This window comes from Leguminivora glycinivorella, chromosome 14, assembly GCF_023078275.1.
Source record: "Leguminivora glycinivorella isolate SPB_JAAS2020 chromosome 14, LegGlyc_1.1, whole genome shotgun sequence".
NCBI lineage: Eukaryota > Metazoa > Arthropoda > Insecta > Lepidoptera > Tortricidae > Leguminivora > Leguminivora glycinivorella.
In genome coordinates, this window is record NC_062984.1 from 8,783,698 (window position 1) to 8,805,505 (window position 21,808).

General features: G+C 35.5%; 1 protein-coding gene and 1 long non-coding RNA gene across 2 annotated transcripts in view; both read left to right on the forward strand.

Moving 5' to 3' along the window:
* LOC125233352 overlaps positions 1-21,808 on the forward strand; it is a 60,263-nt gene that overhangs the window by 34,842 nt on the left and 3,613 nt on the right. The window lies entirely within an intron of this gene.
* On the forward strand, positions 7,959-10,602 carry LOC125233354. Its single transcript, XR_007177846.1, has 5 exons — positions 7,959-8,119; positions 8,227-8,371; positions 8,587-8,850; positions 9,398-9,594; positions 10,301-10,602. It is a non-coding gene; the product is annotated as an uncharacterized LOC125233354 (long non-coding RNA).

Below are 21,808 nucleotides of genomic sequence, written 5' to 3' on the forward strand. Positions count from 1 at the left end.
TCGATGAAACGTCGATACTGTGTCGATTGTCGATGGTCGATGGTATGTCGATGTTTGAAGTTATAAAAGGGTCAGAGCGAGCCGACGCGCGTCATTCTTAAAATATCTACAAGACTAACAGTGTCTCTGGCTTTCGTGTGTTATACTGGTGAGTGAAGTTGTTCTGCTATTATTTCTCTGTTTGTTTTTACTTGGAAATTATTCTAAGTGATTGTAAACTTTGAAATTGTGTCTCTGTTTGATTGTGCGGGGACAATATCGTCGTACAGTTGAACCTAGACCTGTGGTGGAATTGCTTTACCGTCAGTTGTGGGGTTATTTTAGTGTTCTATTTATAGTGTAGTGTTACATTTAAATTGATGTGTATAGTGAAGTTTTCTGTGCTTTGTTTCATGAGTGCCGTCAAGCAATACAAAGACTGGGTCGATGTATGGCTGGTGCTTGGAGATAAGTCTGTGTTTGGTTTTGTAGGGAGTAATTCTTGCAAAACTAGGCTTAGATTATAGCACGTAAAGGAAACTTCATTCGTTTGTTTAATTGGTCAGTAAAATTGAAATTAGTAATTTTCTATGGGGTTATTTTGTGAAAGTTATAAGCCAGATCATTGTTTGTGACAGACTGTTGTCCGGCTAGGCGCTTCTTCCCTTACGGTGTCAAATAAGAGGCGTTTAGGTACTTACAAAAGGCGTATTTTCTCACCGGTCTCAAAGAGTCCAACTGTTAGATGGAAGTGAGGACTTTCACGATTGAAGAAAGACATTAGGAGTAATCCTTGCTCACTGAAGTCAGCAGTAATTGAGGCTAGGTCTTGTATTATATATATTTATTTACTCAGTGCTCTGGGTCACGATGGTGCTGGTTGCTGGGGGATTTCAGTTGTGATTGATCCATACCTAAACGACAAAGTTTTGATCGCAGCTGGGTCTCCTCATGTGGCTGGTACTGGTGTGTCCTGGAATACTGGATATATACACGGATAGGGCGATCTACTCTCTGCTACCCTAGCCCGCGGGCAAAAGCAGAGGGGGGGATCAGAACTCAAGCCTATAGGTTGCCTATCTCAGCTTCGCTGGCTGAACTGTACAGCTTATGGTAGGGATACACTTGTGCATATTCTGAACATTAGATCTATGGTAAGTGATGGTCTGTGTTTCAGATATGCTAGAGTAGGGAAAACGATAGGACTAGGGTAAAGTCACACATTATTTCTATGAAAGTAGAGTTCTTTTATGATTGGTCTTGGAATATAATTGGTCAACGTGTATTGTGGAGAAATAATTTAACTACTACTATTTATATGGGTTAAATGGATTTTAAATGTGGTGTTTACTATCTTAAAATATGTGGTAAAACTGGTAATTTATAAAATCTCTTATTACTTAATTTATTTGAGTGAAATTAATAATTGTGGTAGCAATTTCTGATCTTTCGGTGTGGCTGCGGGACACTTAGTGTTGCTAACTAGTTTTTCAAGGTAAATTCTATCAAATTGGCTAGGGAAACAAACTGTCTTTGGAATAAAAGGATTTGTTTGTTATAGGGCCCAGTGGCATGCGAGCGCCGTCCACTGATGGAAAGTCTAAAGCTTAGAAAAGTTTGACTTACTTATTTCTTATAAAAGTGTTTCGATAAAACATTAGAAAGATCGAGAAGTTATGGTCTATTAGCAGTATTGGGGAACGGGGGGTTTAGCTAGGGACAAGAAACAAAACAAAAAGGGGGTTAGTTTGTAGATAGATAGCCCTTCAGGCTTACTTGCTTAGGATCCTGATAAAGTGGTTTGATCAGGTCAGGGGTCCTATTCCACATCGCAAGTTCGTACCCAAATCAGGACCACTAATAAGGCGTAGTGGATGATTAACAAAATATTTTTTAATATTTATTTCATGTATGTTTCACTCACTAACTTCTATTCTAAAAATTTTCTTCATTACGTCATTAATTTTCTCACATATAACTTTCTAGGCCTAAATATGATAAAATACTCTTCTATATCACTATATTATTATGCTACAATAACCTTTATTCTTCTTTAAAATATAAATAAATAAAATTTTAAATATTAGTCAAAAATACAGCTGATACTCATTAAAGGATCTAAGTTATCGCGGTTCACATCGAAGGGTTCTATTTATTCACGCTAGACGATCACAAGGCCAAATTTACGGGGTATATTTAAAGGGGGGTTAGCTATACTGTTGATTAGTCAAGTAAGTAAGTAAATAAGTAAGGTGAGCGGAGGTTTAGTTACAGCACTAATAATTGTAAGTGCGATAGGGACGGCCAGATGTTTTATCATTTATCGCGCGACCATACTTGCCTGCAAATAGATATCATACACTAAAGAAAAACCGACAAGGCCCGCTATTAGCAGAGCCGGGAATCGAAGCCGGGTCTTCCCGCCCGTCTTAAAACATTATGCACTGAACGACGGCAAAATATGCACTGCATAGTACGGTTTCAAAAATGAAAAAATTGTTATCTTATCTTTCGCTCCGAATATTACCTAACATCAATATAAATACCTCCACAGCCGCAATACTTATCTGATATATCTTAAGCTCCAGGCTTTAGAATTTCTCCCGCAGATGACCTACTTGCAGATATAATCTCATCGACAGTTATCCGATAGACGAAAGAGCTCAAAGCGAAAATGTATATGTGCGAGAGAATGTAGCAGGTACTGTACATACTTTGTTCGCGAAAATTGTGTACGACTATAGCAGTACAAATATAAATATACACGGGAAAAATTAACCATTCTATACCAGCAAACTTTTTATCTAAGTACGTAGGTATGTTTTGAATTATGAATTGATGATATATGTGACCGTGACAAAGACGTACCCTGTGACCTCCCAGGAACAAGAATGAAACCTCAATTCTAGAGTTGGTATCATTTATCATAATCATTCTTCATTACTTACAGAGAACACTCATTTTTCAGAAAGAGACGTGACAGACAGACGAGACTTTTGAGTGTCCTTTCCTTTTGTCTAAGAGGCATAATAAAAATTCTCTTAACATAAATAAAATATACCCGTAGGTAGCATTAGGAATCTTAATATAAAATCTCATTTGTTACGCCTGGGAAAGACTTTATTACTTTTTCCTTAATAAAATGTAAAAAGAAAATGTAATTTGGATTACAACGTAAGTACCTATACAAGAAACGGGGATTTTTTTAAAGGAAACTCTTGCAGACTCATAAATATTTAGCTTCTAAAATAATATCTTCAGGTTTGCTGTTATTATAATATATAATATCTGTCTGTCTAAAAGAACGTTAAATAGTGTACGTTTTTGGAGTTTCAAAAATAAAACAGTGATCTTTGCGTGTGTAATGACGACTAAGTATAATAATGATAACATTTTATTTTCATTTAGAAACGTAATTATTTACCAACATATTGTAACACCCCGCTACCCCTTAATTAAATACACCCTAAATTACCTAACTTAAGTCCAAATTGTTAGCCCTAATTAAAACAATACACTATTAAAAATTGGCCATTAAACAAATACTGTGATCGTCTAGTAAGTGGAAGGACCCCGTAGTTGTGCGTAGTAATCCAGATTCTTTTTACCTTTAGGAACTTGCTATTAGGGTTAAATTTAAGTTGATAAAACTAAGGCAGTAATATATTCACTTGAGGTATAATAAGCAGAGTGAACGACATTTGTGAAAGAATTTAGTGCGTTGAGATAAGAGTGTGAGAGATAGGTAAAATTGTGTAAGGAATATAAATACAGGAAATATATTAAAAATATATACAAGACATTATTTAAAATGGGGTTAATTGTTTCCGACCCACGAGTCCCTTATACGTAGGAATAATAGGTGTATAATATAATATAGCCTATTATAAGGACCTCGCTCGAGCATATGGACAAACCAGGTTGCTGGTTCAATTTATGTTTTATCAAACATTGAACAAATGGGATCCTTAGAACAAAAGTAAGCTGATGTAAAGTGTCTTTGCACTACTTAAAAATGTACTACCATAGTAGTAGATATCAAAAAATTAGTCAAGGACCCTTTAATCCCGGTATAATTTTATATGTTTTGGGATGTTTCTGCAACCAAGTCCTCTACCGTCAGGATGGAAACTGCTCTGCCTACCCCTGGTCTATCAAGGAAACAGAATATCTATTTTGATACCCATTATTGGGCCTATTCATTGACCTTCTTTTGATACTAAGACAAATACTTCATTGGACTAGCCTTTCGAACGACAAATCCCTAGACTCACACGCCATTCCATACATATATTTTGGTTCGGCCTTAGCCATCGAAAGTTGTCCAAGATCACAAAATATAAATTCTATATGCGTGCAATTTCCCACGTTCCGAGTATAGTGGTCCATTGCTTGACATCGTGTTTCACTAGTCAATGCTAGAATTGATTGGTCTCCCAGACAACGTTATCGTTAACCATATTATGAAAATGGAATGATGATTCCAAAGTCTGCCAATCTCGAGGCCAGTATCAATGATTCAACTTTTGTGAACAATCTTATTTTTATATCAATGATTTTCCTTGATAGCGACAGGATCCTAACATCCATAGATGTCCTATGCCTCCCTTGTATTTAGTATTAGTATTAATTCCCACAAGTTATCCTTTGACTCTAATAAAGTTTACATGTTATGAACAATAAATAAAGTTATTAATCCTACTTTCATTGGAATAGCAAAATTATTTTACTTAGGAGTGAGACTATAGTATGGAGATCCTTCTAATCACCCAAAGAGATTCTAGCTAATAGAAGTGTATATACATAAAGTATATATGTGTAATATTTTATGTATCTATTTTGTTTCATGTAGTAGTCATATTAGAGATATTCAGATCTCAATCAATAATATTCCAAATTAACCGTTAGAGTTAATTGTATGTAATAAATAAATTGAAATTTGTACGTCTTTAAATAATTACCACATAAATATAACATTCATGAATATCTTGTTCATATGAAATGAATAAGTACCAATATTAAAATTTATCACCTTCAGATAATAGCATTAATCTAAAATTACAAATATAAACACATTCAAAATAAACAATCTGGACACTTACTTGTAGTCTTCAAGTCTAATTTACCAAGATACCTTCTCGCCAGTCTCCAACCTCTCAATGCTCGTGCCTCAAGTCCGCTTCCTTCTTAAATTACTGATGTGTTCCCTTCAATGCTCCCTAGTCGAATGACTTCACCAATTCTTCTGAAGTGAGCACCTCAACGTTCCCTCGCCGACTGATCCCCTCTGACGCTGCGCTCTGAGTTTTATTGTCCCGATTTTAACGCATGCGCTGTGTTGTTAAATGGCAAATAGTGCCTAATGTGCCGGATGTGCCAGTTGTGCCTAAAACGCCTATTGTGCCGGTTTTGCCTATTGTGCCTAAAACGCCTATTGTGCCGGATTTAATTCCGAGAATTTCTATTTTTAATTTGTTGGAATTCCATTTTGTATGTAAGTTGTTTTCGTTTTATTTATTTGCAATTTTTAAGTTTTTATCTCTGTATGCATTTGTTTCTAAGCATAATTATTATAGATATATCTTATGATTTGAACCGAGGACTGTGTGGTCCGTTACATCTGCCCCTTTTATTTTCGTTTGATTCAAAATAACATTTTGTGTTAAACGAAAATAACCAATAAAATAATTCAGTTATTGAAATTTTCAATTTCCCATTTTCATAGTTGTGGTGAATAAAAGTGACCAATACTCAAAAGAACCTCACTGATCCAGCACGAATTATGAACTTAATAGTTACCCAGACACATGAGTCAAATTGCCACCAGCCAGAATTTTCATTCCAGTAAAAGCATTTGGTTGTGAATCAAATGTACCCTAATGGTAAAATCCTTGCATCCTCATATGGGTAGTTAGTCACATTGTCCGACAGGTAACCCGCTATCTCCATTGTACAGATATTATGAACTTACAAAGATCTCTTCACTAGAAAGAAAAAGCCTTTCTATTCTCAGGTAGCCACTGACAACTGTTCTCCCCATAGTTCAAGGAACCAGTCCACAACTCAATACTAATCAATAATTTTCCTCCTTTCTCGGCATAATGTCCTATGTATAATTATAAGAATAATCAGACAATCAATGTTTTAATCAAATCAACAATTTTATAAATATGATTCCATGTTAAGTCACATTTTTTTTTATATATGCCAGACAAAATTATCTGATTTATCCCATAAAGACACAGGGTGTGTGTTTAGTTCGTTTGTTAGCGGCATGTAGAGTATGTTGTTACCAAAAGAATGTACCTGTAAAAGGTATAAATTATTTATCCTAACACCTAACTCTTTTGGTATCAAGTTTGTGTAACCCTTTCCCCATTTCGAAATTCCAATAACTGCCGTCACTATTCTCAGACTTGCAAACACGAAGAAACCCTTCCTATCTTCAGATAACACTTCATCCATTCATCTAGCTAATTCCTCTCTTCTTTCTATTATGCGAATCTCATTTATACTACTCGTTCAGATTTCATCCTTCCTCATGCGCTCAATTTCACTGTTTCTGACATATCTGCAAGTCCACTCAGATAATGACAGTAAACATAATGTATGATATCATAATTAATAAGCTCTCTCTTTTCCCTGTTGCTATTTCGATTTTTTTTCAAATTGATCAGAAATTTAAAATAATATACATAGGTACTTATATCGTAAGTACAGGTACTATGTTATTTTCTTACTTTATGAATCACCCTACACAATCACGTCTTACATTTAACTTTCGCATTAACCCTATACAAACGTACGCAAAATTGTACGCAAACTGCAAAATATTTTATGTGACGCCAATTTCCGTTAAGTATTAATTACATCTTTGCAACCTTTTTTATGGAAGATGATATGAAATATTGCTAAGAATTCTCCTTTTGTAAGTAGGAAAAATAATACAAGTACCTAACTTGTTACGTCTAACTGCTCTGATAACATCTGCTAAAACTGTAACTTAACTATCTTCTAGTATTATCGTTACAAACATACACACATACCTACATACTGAACTATCATTAGCTTAATAAACCTATCGAACGCGCATGTGACACTGTTTGAGTTGCAGGCGTCCATAGGTTACGGTAACCGCTTTACATCAGACGGGCCTTATGCTTGTTTGCCACCGACGTAGTATATAAAAAAGATGGAAAGACACATGAGTGAAAGTTTCCAAACATGACGAAATATGATTCTTGGTTACACATAATATTGTATGTACTATTTTTCTAAATAAATGATTGCAACAATTGCTTCATTGTTACACAACGATGGTAGTATGGCTACCGTACCGTACATCGAAATCTACAGATCCAACTGAAATCTTACTTTGTTTTGTAAACGATTGAACAAGAATTACGTTTCGAACAGTATGCGAGCGAAACCGCGGGCAAAAGCTAGTAAATCCTGTACTACTACGCATTACCTATTTATCTCATTTTATAACTAATATGGTTCTACGATCCGTTATTTAGCAAAACATAGAAGGTTTGAAATTTGGTGTTCTTTAACTGACCTTTTAATTTGTCATAGTATACTAGCAGTCTAAACAAAGTTTTACTATAATAATATTTTTCTCCTCAATGAAACTCCACAGAATATATTTATTATCATGGATGTTTCCCTTGTATACAAGCATGTTTTTATCCATTCAAATAGGCATATCGTCGCTTAGCACCCATAGCACAAAATTTGATAGGTTTGGGGCTAAGTTGAACTGTGTAAGATGTCCCCAATATTTATTTATTTATTTCATATTTATATAAAAAAAAGCATTAAGATTGAATGTAAACGTCAAATCACTGTCTCTATTTTATTATTCTACAATTCGTTCCACATAGTCTGCAGAGCCCCATTCATACTGGATAAATTTTAGTCGCATCCGGTCCGTCAAATGTCTTATGATCTATAGAGCCCTTCTGATTTTTTTCTATGGCAACATTTGCTATGCTGACGTCATTGCCACGTCATTACTGTCAGTCAGACAGAAATAAAAGAAAAATGGATGCCGTTCAGACGTACACGCATTATTTGGAACTGAAAATTACGTAATTTATCGACCTGCTGGCTTGTATTTGTTATAAATCATAAAAAAGTGAGTAATACATTAACTAAGTAATGATATATGTTGTTAGTAATGTGGTAAATACAACACAAAATGTGTATAACGAATGTAATAAATAAATGCTCGTTTGGTTTTAGATTATGGAAAACATCATGAACAATAATGAAACAAACCGAACCTTTAGCTACAATAATAAAATGACCCCATGACGCCAGTGGAACTACGTGGTTTTCTTTCATGATGATTTGATGATACCACAATGGAATTAGCCAAGTTTTCGCCGTAAGTAATAATGTATTTAACTTGTCCATCACAAAGCAGTTCATAGTTTAGTTTAAACCTTGACTTGCTAAAATGATAAAATGTTTTCCAAGAGAGAGATTGTCTAATTCCTATAGCGCACTACAATAACATCCTAATTATGGTCTTAGAGATGGGGAATTTTTAGTAAGCCTACAACTTCCTATTTCTTATGTCCGCCTATTTACATGTTTCAGGTATTGGGTGCTAGATGCCCCTTGGAGTTAAGCCCCAGTGCCACTATACTACTTTACCAGTTATGTGTGGGTGTCCTAAGGCACCCCAGAGATGCATAGGGCCTTCACAAGCTCACGCCACGCCTTCCTATCTTCAGCAACCCTTGTGACCTCGCTCCACCAACTCAAACCTGCCACTCGCAGCTCCTTTTCGACGGACCGCTTCCATGAGTAGACAAGGCACCGACGATCACGGCTTGCATCACCTGTACTGCTATGTAATATGTAAGTTACACTTTTAATGTCTAATGATCCTGTAATCTGTTAACTAATCTCACCTAGTGATAATTATTTGTATGCTTTGAATTATAAGATACGGGTTCGAACCGCAAATCATACCGATAAATACTTGAGAACTGTCATCTGATATTTGCCAGTTGCTTTTGAGTGAAGGAAATCATCGTGAGGAAACCAGACTAATTTCAATAAGACCTAGTGAAAATTAGTGCCTACGCCAAATCCTGGAATTAGCTGTCAAGCAGACTCCATGCTTCCATGAGCCGTGGCAAACACTGGAATAATGCAAGGAGGTTGAATGAATTTTAAAGTATGACCAAGCAATGTTAGTTTTAAGCAAAAATTGTATAAATGAAGAATGTAAGCATTACCGAATGTCAATAATAAGAATCATGCTTAGTTTGTAATCAAGTAGTCCTGTACAAAATGCCCCTTCAATTTTTATTTATTTATTTACCTTTCATATTGTTGTTAAGATGCTTATAACTAGGCTTACTTCCTACTTAATTAATAATTATTTTCTTAACTTTTCCAGAGCATGCTGAGCAGTGCTGCCATTATACTGGGATTAACGTCCTGCCCCTTCCCCGGCTGTGTACAAATTGGAACTCCATTTGCATGCCCCTTTGACTGAGCAACGTGTGTGTGTGCTCGAAACACATTCACTTGCAACAGAATGACTCCCAGGCTGACCTGACTCAGCTCCTGTATGTCTGATCTACATCCACAATGGTAAAATATTTTATTTATTTATTTTTTATTCTTTGGTTTACTCTAAGGTAAATTATATTATTTGCTCTTATTCCTGATTCTAGAGGTAATAATAGCAAGTCTACTACAGACTGACTCCATTCGTTCATTCAAACTATTATACTGTGCACTATATTTGGCACAAACACTACTACTAAGTCTAAAATCTTAAGTCTAGCTTATCTACCTAACCAGTCAAATTGATCTATGCTAACTTACTACATCCACTGATAACTGGTTCAAAAAAATCAAAACACAGACAGACGGATAATCTGACAAATTAAGTCATAAATATAGGAAACCTATGATCAACTCACTTGCTCTATTTTATAGTATACTAGATTTACTCTAATCACAATCTATTGATAAATATTTTAAAAAGCTTGCTCTTGGCAATTATGCTTTCCTATTGTAACCTCAGGTTATATTGTAGACTACTCTATAGTTGATATATTTACTAGCTACATGCTACCTAAAGAGCTGAAATTTTATAAAACCAATAAGTGGGATGACAATACAATATTACAATATCATTGAAAGCCAACTTCATGAAGATGTCTTGACAAACAATGCAATTCATTATATGACTTGTTGACCTGTATGTATAAAAAAGGAATGCACATCCAATAGTGGAATTGCATTCTAAATGTTTTAACTGAAATGTATTTACCCTTCATTTTTGTTCCAGGTTTCAATGAAAGAGTTAAAATTCTTCTCCATGTACAATCAGTTCCAACGCCTACACTGACTACACCAAATATGATCATCACTCAACGTGTCTCACATCAAGATACTTTTCAAAAGTCATCGAGAAGAGGAACATAATATCTTTTCCCATGGTTTCCTGAATAATCCTAACTAAAAGTTACTTCTCTATTCTATTTTTCCTGCATGGAGTGGCGCTTATCCGTCTAATGGAAACGAAATGAACATATATGCTCTGGGTTTTTTTGTTTTTGTGCACCTTTTCAATATTACTAATAAAGCATTTTGTGGATGTTTCATTTACCACCTTCCTTCATAATTTTGCTAGTGTGTGATTCACCATATCCCTAATTATTAAATGCAATAGCTACTGCAATCTGTTCACTGGTGGGAATCATTTCATGTTAACACAGCTCTGAATACTATCTTAAATAATGACTCAGACTGACTGTCAATAAAAATATTCCTAGCTATAAGCTTGCCTGAGGTTAATGAATGGTGTGCCTAACTCCTTAACTTGAGTACACTTAAGTACTATGCTTAAATTCTAGATTGTATGTTCTAAATTCTAGACGTTCTCGTCAATAAGCTACTTGATTGTTTGTCTCTTTCAAGTAATTATAATTTGTTCACACTTCAGTGGAAGACAACTAATCCTTAGTTGTTAGTAAGTATGAAAATAGCTCATTGCTACTAGTTTCCCTATGATTATGAATACTATTATTTATTTTATTGTTAATCTCATTTAAAGATAAATCAAAATCAGATCAATGAGTTTCCCTATTAACAACTTAAGATTAAACAACCTCTATTTGTCAGTATAATCACAGCTACAATAGATATTTCACAGCTTAACGCTTCTCTAGATCAATCATCATTTTATTTCCTAGTTTTTCTGTAGCTGATAACAACTTATCACTAATCATTGATAACACGGAAAAGGGGCGAGAAGATAGTGAGGTAAGAGTGAACATGATGGTGTTCTTGCTGTCAAAGTGACATTTCTTACCATGATATGCGACACTGACACATGAAGAATAGATTTTGACAAAATGTACTTAATCAAGTCTGTGTATCGCATACTGTCATTAATTTAGCTTATTCTGTTTCTTAAAAGAACATGCCAATACTAGCAACTTGTACATGACATACATACATACTACATGCCAAATCTAGTTAGAAATCAATTCCTACAGAGGCCCACAGAGCAAAGTACCTAAAATACTAGCAGTATTTCCTTGCTCATTTCTACTTAATTTAGTGAGACTGGCAGATATATTATAACCAACAGAACGGAAAATCTTGATTCACTAAACAGTAAAAGTTTCCCTTAACATAAAACATGTACAACGTTTTAATATTAAATTATTTTGATGTATCTAAGTATTTATAATCTTCCATGATATCGTTTTAAAGAACCCTCGACACAAAATTACCACAAGACAGTCGATCTGTGCGTAATTGCTTTCAGTAACGACTAATTTGTTTTAGTACAAAACTTTCCCAGTAGATAAATATAACCGGTACCATTGAGGTTTTATTTTTGCTATAATCTCTTCATTATCGCAACAGAATAAATATTAGCTAGAAAACGAATAACTTTTCTAAAATTGCCATTCCGATTGAATTGTTTCACTGACAGCTGGTTTGACATTTTTACAATAGCCTCAAATACTTTCTTCTATCCCCGGTGTTGCCCCGGTGTCCCTAGTCGATGACAGTTTTCTGCACGTGTTATCTCTTATCAGTCTGTACGCACGTTGTTGATCGATAATTATGTTATTGTTTACATACAATACCATGTGCACACGCGATTCCAATTATCGTATAAAGCCGCGTCCTAAGTTCGTAACGGGTAACGTTTATAAGTTTAGTTTATGCTAGAAGCGCAAACTGTCATTAGTTCTTTGAATAGTGAATTAAAGTGAAATAAAAATCTAATTAGATAAGTGATAAGCCTACAATGGTTTTAAAATTACACAGCTATGTCTAAAGTGAGTGAAATGTGTTGTGCAAAGTGCAATGTTTCTGTTTCAATATCGGATTATGACTTTGTTTAAAAATCCAGGTTAGTGACCTTAAACTTACAAAACTTACTACAAGATGAAACGTATCTTAGAAACTATCAATAGCTTGATTGCCCCTTAGACTATTACGCAGTGGTTAATAAGAATAGACGAATGATACAAAATTAACATAAAGTTTCAGCATGGAGGATAGCAAGTTCCCAAAAAGGATATCTCATTCACAGCAACACTTTGTGACAAAATGTCACTTGAATATGCTAACAATTGGACATATTTAGGGTCTATAACATCCTGGTCATGGACTAACACTTTATAACACCCCGCTACCCCTTAATTAAATACACCCTAAATTACCTAACTTAAGTCCAAATTGTTAGCCCTAATTAAAACAATACACTATTAAAAATTGGCCATTAAACAAATACTGTGATCGTCTAGTAAGTGGAAGGACCCCGTAGTTGTGCGTAGTAATCCAGATTCTTTTTACCTTTAGGAACTTGCTATTAGGGTTAAATTTAAGTTGATAAAACTAAGGCAGTAATATATTCACTTGAGGTATAATAAGCAGAGTGAACGACATTTGTGAAAGAATTTAGTGCGTTGAGATAAGAGTGTGAGAGATAGGTAAAATTGTGTAAGGAATATAAATACAGGAAATATATTAAAAATATATACAAGACATTATTTAAAATGGGGTTAATTGTTTCCGACCCACGAGTCCCTTATACGTAGGAATAATAGGTGTATAATATAATATAGCCTATTATAAGGACCTCGCTCGAGCATATGGACAAACCAGGTTGCTGGTTCAATTTATGTTTTATCAAACATTGAACAAATGGGATCCTTAGAACAAAAGTAAGCTGATGTAAAGTGTCTTTGCACTACTTAAAAATGTACTACCATAGTAGTAGATATCAAAAAATTAGTCAAGGACCCTTTAATCCCGGTATAATTTTATATGTTTTGGGATGTTTCTGCAACCAAGTCCTCTACCGTCAGGATGGAAACTGCTCTGCCTACCCCTGGTCTATCAAGGAAACAGAATATCTATTTTGATACCCATTATTGGGCCTATTCATTGACCTTCTTTTGATACTAAGACAAATACTTCATTGGACTAGCCTTTCGAACGACAAATCCCTAGACTCACACGCCATTCCATACATATATTTTGGTTCGGCCTTAGCCATCGAAAGTTGTCCAAGATCACAAAATATAAATTCTATATGCGTGCAATTTCCCACGTTCCGAGTATAGTGGTCCATTGCTTGACATCGTGTTTCACTAGTCAATGCTAGAATTGATTGGTCTCCCAGACAACGTTATCGTTAACCATATTATGAAAATGGAATGATGATTCCAAAGTCTGCCAATCTCGAGGCCAGTATCAATGATTCAACTTTTGTGAACAATCTTATTTTTATATCAATGATTTTCCTTGATAGCGACAGGATCCTAACATCCATAGATGTCCTATGCCTCCCTTGTATTTAGTATTAGTATTAATTCCCACAAGTTATCCTTTGACTCTAATAAAGTTTACATGTTATGAACAATAAATAAAGTTATTAATCCTACTTTCATTGGAATAGCAAAATTATTTTACTTAGGAGTGAGACTATAGTATGGAGATCCTTCTAATCACCCAAAGAGATTCTAGCTAATAGAAGTGTATATACATAAAGTATATATGTGTAATATTTTATGTATCTATTTTGTTTCATGTAGTAGTCATATTAGAGATATTCAGATCTCAATCAATAATATTCCAAATTAACCGTTAGAGTTAATTGTATGTAATAAATAAATTGAAATTTGTACGTCTTTAAATAATTACCACATAAATATAACATTCATGAATATCTTGTTCATATGAAATGAATAAGTACCAATATTAAAATTTATCACCTTCAGATAATAGCATTAATCTAAAATTACAAATATAAACACATTCAAAATAAACAATCTGGACACTTACTTGTAGTCTTCAAGTCTAATTTACCAAGATACCTTCTCGCCAGTCTCCAACCTCTCAATGCTCGTGCCTCAAGTCCGCTTCCTTCTTAAATTACTGATGTGTTCCCTTCAATGCTCCCTAGTCGAATGACTTCACCAATTCTTCTGAAGTGAGCACCTCAACGTTCCCTCGCCGACTGATCCCCTCTGACGCTGCGCTCTGAGTTTTATTGTCCCGATTTTAACGCATGCGCTGTGTTGTTAAATGGCAAATAGTGCCTAATGTGCCGGATGTGCCAGTTGTGCCTAAAACGCCTATTGTGCCGGTTTTGCCTATTGTGCCTAAAACGCCTATTGTGCCGGATTTAATTCCGAGAATTTCTATTTTTAATTTGTTGGAATTCCATTTTGTATGTAAGTTGTTTTCGTTTTATTTATTTGCAATTTTTAAGTTTTTATCTCTGTATGCATTTGTTTCTAAGCATAATTATTACAGATATATCTTATGATTTGAACCGAGGACTGTGTGGTCCGTTACAATATGACGACACTGTAGACGTGTAGGGTGTGCTGCTTACAAAATGGCATTCTGTTACTATTAATTATTTTTACGAGAATGTGACTACTCGTCGGCAGTAGCGGCTTGCCCTAAAGTGCGCTTGTGCGGTGCACTCCCAAAAATAATCACAATTAAACTACAGTAATACATCAATTATGGTACCTCAAATTAATGTATTATACTATATAAAAACTATCGCAAAAAAGTCCAATCAAACAATTACTTATATTTCTTAAAAGTTCATTATACAGTCTATATTAATCCGCCAATTCCCTTCCTATACAATTCCATACGCACCGCGCTCAACGGAGCGCTTTGAATTGCGCTCCTATGGAGAAATATTCAGTACATTCTCTAATACGAAATTCAGTAAGAGCGAAAGAGAAGTTTAGTCATAGCTCCGCGCGTGAGACAGAAGATTATGTATGAAATATTAGGTAAATCTGGAGCGCCGCTCCTAGGGACGTTTGACCACAGAGCTATATCAAGATAGAAAGAAAAAGTATCATATTTAGTACCGCGAACGGCAGTCTGCTCGACAATTGGATGTCAAAATTAGTTTTCCATTGCGGTTTTAATTTGACGAGCTCGATTTGGCGTGCGTTCAAAACAAACGACCTATAAATATGAAATAAATGCTAGAATAATGTGTTTGTAATGATTGTAATGAAAATAAATTGATTTGGTCTTAGAGTAGGAGCGATGTAAAAATAAGCCATGAATTCAAACTGTCGAGTCAATTCACATTTGTGGTATCAAGTATTTATCTATTTATTCAACAGATTAAAAAGTATGCAACACAAATTAAATTACAAATACATTCATGCAAAAATCTTAAACTAACTTATATTATAAATATTGTAAACTACATTAATAATTAACTAGGATAATTCAATCATAATAAGAACACCAATAAATGCGAAATGTTACACGATCGGTCTCCCTGTCAACCGCCAAGCTTTTTCCTTCTATCTCGATATAGGTCTGTGGGTTTGTCCTTGATTACCGTCTCGGTTGCATCGCGCAGGCGCGAAATGCGTCGCGGTCATCCGCGACCCGCGTATTTCGCGCGCTAAATTAATTGTTAGTAAACAATAGATAAACAAGTTTTATTTTGCCAATTTGCAATGCAATTTTGCCTTATTTTGAAACCGTTTAAATTGTTTTTATTGCAAGTGTGTGAGAATGGATGGATACAATGTGACATTTATAAAAGAGTGTGAAAAAACTTTTGCAACGCGATTAGAATTAAAAGCTAAAGGACCACCGCGGCCTGACCTTAAACTTACGCAAATATGTCTTTCAAAAACCAAAATTTTACACGTGTTTTTAAAACGGAACAGTATGAAAAAACACCGTGGTTATGTGGATGTGAAAAAAGTGACAAACTGTTTTGCTTTCCATGTTTTTTATTTGGAGCGGGCGCGGACGGCGGAGGTGGTGAGTCTGCATGGACCGATACCGGCGTCAGTGACTTATCACATCTTTCGATGAAAATAAAAAAAAACATTCACAATCCCGCATTAATTTACTGAATGAACTGCAGTTTTCGTCTATTCATTTTTATGTTTTACTGTTATTAACCCTGAAGCTGGGCAGCTATATAAATTAAATAAAGAATATTTTTCACTGAAATTTAAACTTATAGTTCAGGCATTTATTGGAAAATTGAAGGAAAGAAAAAAAATGCATCTCTCGAGTCAATTTAATATGATTTAAATTTAATCACATTGAATAAGTACAAACAGGAACACTAGACTTTATGCCGTTGTAATAGGAATTACAAATACACAGTTAATAGTGTTGATTATATTATGTAGTCTACATACATGTAGGACCTTGGTCCTTACGATAATTATTTGGGTGAACACCCACAAATTACAGCCGCGAGCCGCCTCTGCTCGTCGGTACTTACATTTAGGAAAAATAACTACTTACATACATCATTTTCATATTAAAGGAAAAAATTGAAAGAAATATGCTTTCGGCGGGTCTTGAATCCACATCCTCTGCAATCCATACATAGTTCTTAACCAGTTGAGCTACGGAAGACTTCTCAGATCTTTCTCCAGAGAGAGAAGATTTGCAAGGGAAATATTTTCACTTACATACATACCTGTTGTCTCCAGAATATCCCACTTATTACAAAATAAATATCACAGTCTCGTAAAACTTGTTTTGGGACCCTAAATAATTCCAATTCATTACGCAGATAGCCCGAACCAGAACGTAATGAAATGAAACAGAACGATTAATCAGGGTAATCCCGAATTGACGAAGGTTAGAAGGTGCATGCCCGGTACAGCGGTCAAACTGTTTAATTCTACCTAGGTAAGTTTAAGTTATATATTAATATAATATTGTTAGACTAATCTCAATGTTACCAAGGTATTTTTTTAGACTATACCAATACACAATTATATTTAGGTATAAAAACATAATATATAGCCTGAGGTCACGACCCTCCGCAATAAGGAATACGACACACGGAGGAGGATTATTGTTATACGGCCAGGCACATACCCCCTGTCGCCTGTGACGTTGAGTCGTGACTTACTAACTTAATTGAACAACCTCTGGCTCTGTACCTTTAGAACACAAGTGACATGTGGCGATCCATGCCTGAAGAGTCTTTGTTTCATAGTATAGAAAGACTTTTGCCCCTCACTAGCTCGGAAACACGTGTTTTGTCCTTTAATACCAGCGGGTAAAAACGCATTTTATCCACTAGCGGGTAAAGTAATTTGACCTTGAATAAAGTCAAATTAACTACTTTAAAATTAATAAAAGTAGGTGAATATAGTAATAAAGATGATTTACCACCTGTGGAACTACTGCAAGCAGTGATAAACGCATTTTTTGCGTTGTAGTTTCCTCGCTACAATGAGGGGAAAAGTTTTGTGTTACACTCGGGTGCAATGCAAATGTATTTTACTTCTCGTGTGTTAAAAAACTCGCAAGTTCGGGATTCTATTCTCGAACCACTCGCTTCGCTCGTGGTTCAACTATAGAATCCTTTCACTTGCTCGTTTTTCAATTCCACACTCGGCGTGAAAATACAACTTTGCCCCCTTGTATGCCCCCCAAATAACTATTTTATTAGAACCTGTTGAAATTTTAGATGGAAAGGAGCGTATAGGGCTTATAGGGCTAAAAGTGTATGTTGACGACCGGTCTGGCGCAGTCGGTAGTGACACTGCCTGCTGCGCCGCGGTCCCGGGTTCGAATCCCGGTAAGGGCATTTATTTGTGTGATGAGCACAGATATTTGTTCCTGAGTCATGGATGTTTTCTATATATATAAGTATTTATATATTATATATATCGTTGTCTGAGTACCCACAACACAAGCCTTCTTGAGCTTACCGTGGGCCTCAGTCAATCTGTGTAAGAATGTCCTATAATATTTATTTAATTATTTATTTTATTTTATTTATGTGAAGTCCCTAATCCGCATTGCGCTAGCGTCGGGACTATAGCCCGAGACCTCTATAGGCTAAATTATAACATTATTATTATAAATACATACTATAAAAACAATAAACACTGTATGAATATATAAATCCAACCACCAGCTGTTCGCAGTGTTGGCATTTCATCGATAAAAGCGTAATAAAGTAACACATAAAATATTCAAAACATAAACGCCGTCATCAAACAGATAACATCGCAATATTTATGATACCTTCCCTACCTAGATAAATAACATGAGTGTACATAATTGTATATATGTACACAACATGTACCAATAATAAGTACTTATATTGACCGGGATATAGACCGTGATTACCTTTTTGATTTTTGTCGAGCTCCCGATATTTCGACGCAGTTGCATGCATCATGATCACGGAAAACAAAAAAAAAAAAAAAAAAAAAAAAAGGTAATCACGGTCTATATCCCGGTCAATATAAGTCTAATGAAAATAACCGTGAATCATTCAAAACTCAATAATAAGTAGTATAATGTTTTCACATATCCAGGCAGGCAATTATGGTCGCGCGATAAGTGATAAAATAACAGGCCGTCCCTATCGCACTATTTGTAAGTGCGATAGGGGCGGCCTGATATTTTATCGTCTACGCCAGGATACGTAGCCAAATGGCACAAACGCTCACGAAACGCTCGTAGATATCTATCTCTATCGCTCGTGCGTATTGGCGTGACAGAGTCAGACTACCTTTCGCGGCGTTTCTTTTTTGTTTCGCGTCGCAGAAATGCCATTCGGCTACGGCATCTGTTCAGAAAGGGGACTGGGACTATTCAATACCCAGGTAGGAGGAACCAAATTAACACTTTTTGGCTCACCTTACCTATTAATAAAAATGTACCTACATGTGTTCCAATACTATATCATAATGTACCAGTGGCGGCGCGTGAAAATTTTTGTTGATAAAGCTGAAGGGGTTTTGTGATCTGTTTTGTATGGACATCTACAGATACTGCAGAATTTTAGGGAACCCCTTGGGAATCGAGTTGTATCGACGCTACGCCACTGGCATGTACCTACCTATTCTAATGGGAGCAATGTAGCTATCAAAAAGCGATTGAAGGACGTAGACACTCCCTTCGTAGTCAATATTAGCTTGCAATTAACATGGCACACACTTGTACTGAGTGTGTGACCGGACCTAAATGGTATATGTATATGTAACTACTAAGTACATTGCTGCCCTTGCGTAGATAATTACTATACTACTATTAGGTATAAGGTAAGAAGCATCAACTTTTCGGTCTAATTTTATAAAGGCCGTCATCTTATGCTAATTCTTGCCTTTCTCTTTAACAACCTTCGAATAAAGAATTTCAAAATACCTATTTTGAAATTCTTTATTGTAACTGGAAGTGTGTATCTTTCAGGTGACCGCATTGATTGCCAAAGCTTTATAATTATTACCACGACAGTACAACGACCTAGTATCAAAACATAGTCATATTGATATTTTCAACTCTAAGCTTGTAGTATTCCGGAAACAAGTTATGGAAATTCTCAGCCAAAAATCGCCATCACCATTATGTTAAGTTTGGTTTCTATTTTATTTTATTATATGTGTCTCATTTGTTCTCTAATGTTTTTTTTTTAATTTTTATTATTTATTAATTTATTGTGTTTTATTGTGTAATTCAGTGTAGCTATAGTATAAGCTGTAAATAGTTATAGTTTTCGTTCCTTACATGTGTTTATTTCATGCTGCGCATACATGTTTTGGGTGGCATTCTAACTTAAAACCTATGTGTATACTATTTTATATCATGTTGTAAATGTCAGCTGTTTTGTGTGCCTAATAAATAAAATAAAATAAAATAAAAATAAAATTACCCGTGTGGTGACGGGTGAAGAATGAAGGGTGTTAAATGTGGCGTAGGCGATAGGCTGGCAACCTGTCACAGGAGTGACACTGGGACTTGGTAGTTCATGTGCTCTGCCTTGGAAGGAGATGGATATGAAAGGAAACCTGTTCCCAGCAGTGAGTTTCGAGACTTTTTCCGTACATAAATCTCAAATATATAATAGTCAAATAATATGAAGAAACAATGAAGTTCTGTTCTCGTATTCATAGACGCCCTTTACTTGTGTGGCCTTCAGTGACCGGCCGTGACCGCAGATTTATGAGCTCCATTTGTTTAGCTTTGCGACTGAGTGTGTATTGCGACTATTACAGGTAACACTTGATATACGGACTTTATGACAATCTCACTCAGACTTGAGTCAGCTAGACTGACCATAAACAATAATTTGTTGTTTACATTTGTATAAAATGTATCTATTACGTTAGACTTATTTTGACCGGTATATAACCGTGACTACCTTTTTTTTATGGGATAAGAGGCAAACGAGCAGACAGGTCGCCTGTTGGTAAGCGATCACCGCCGCCCATGGACACCCGAAACACCAGAGGATTTTAATCTATTATTGAGTTACCCGTGACCGTGTTGCATGTCTGCGTCTAAATATCGGGAGTTCGACAAAAACGAAGAAGGTAATCACAAGATTCACAAGCTACATCCCGGTCAATATAGGTCTAACGGAACTGACAATGATCTATTATGCCCCCTACTATTTATATTGCCCATTTTTATGTTTTCTCCATTCTGACCGTGAAAAATGGTATCGTTATTTTATATTCCACTCTTAAATTTATAAGCGAACCTTTACCCGGGCAAAGTTATATTTATTACAGCTATTTCTCTTACGTACTCAGATATGTCCAATAACATATTCAGCCGTAGTTTTTCTTGGCATGTTCAAAAAATATTGACCTGCAGATAATACAAACTTCAGACGGGTTCACTAGCTATCTGTGCATCCCCGCTGTAACTAGGTACATGTGCTTCTTACTTTATGCTTTCAGCGCAATAAAATGGTTTTCACCACACTAACTGGTAAAGGCTTACTTTGCTATTCGAAAACAGATAGCAAAATTGCATTTTATCTACAAGTTTCTAATGGGGTGGCAACGCGCATGTGACACTCTTTGAGTTGCAGGCGTCCATAGGTTACGGTGACCGCTTTCCATCAGGCGGGCCGTACGCTTGTTTGCCACCGACGTAGTATAAAAAAAAAAGAGTGCAAAGTAATTTCATACAAATTTTAACTTGATGTCAAGCTGGTTGATAGAATTTACCTATACTTAAATGATGATTTTAAATATTGAATAGATTAATGGATTTGATTTAGTTTGATGTTTTATAGTCAGTATTTATTTTGTTCGTATTGGTGTGGTGAAAAACTTTGTGTTTCACTCGGTGGCAAAAGTTTGTTTAACCTTCGTGCCTTGAAACCCTCGCAACGCTCAAGATTCCACTTTTTGAACCACTCGCTGCACTCGCGGTTCAATATTGGAATCTTTCACTCGCTCGGGTATCAATATTGACACGTGCGGTTAAACAACTACTTTGACCCCTTGTAAAACAAATAACTTCAAGATATAATAATATCTTGAAATTC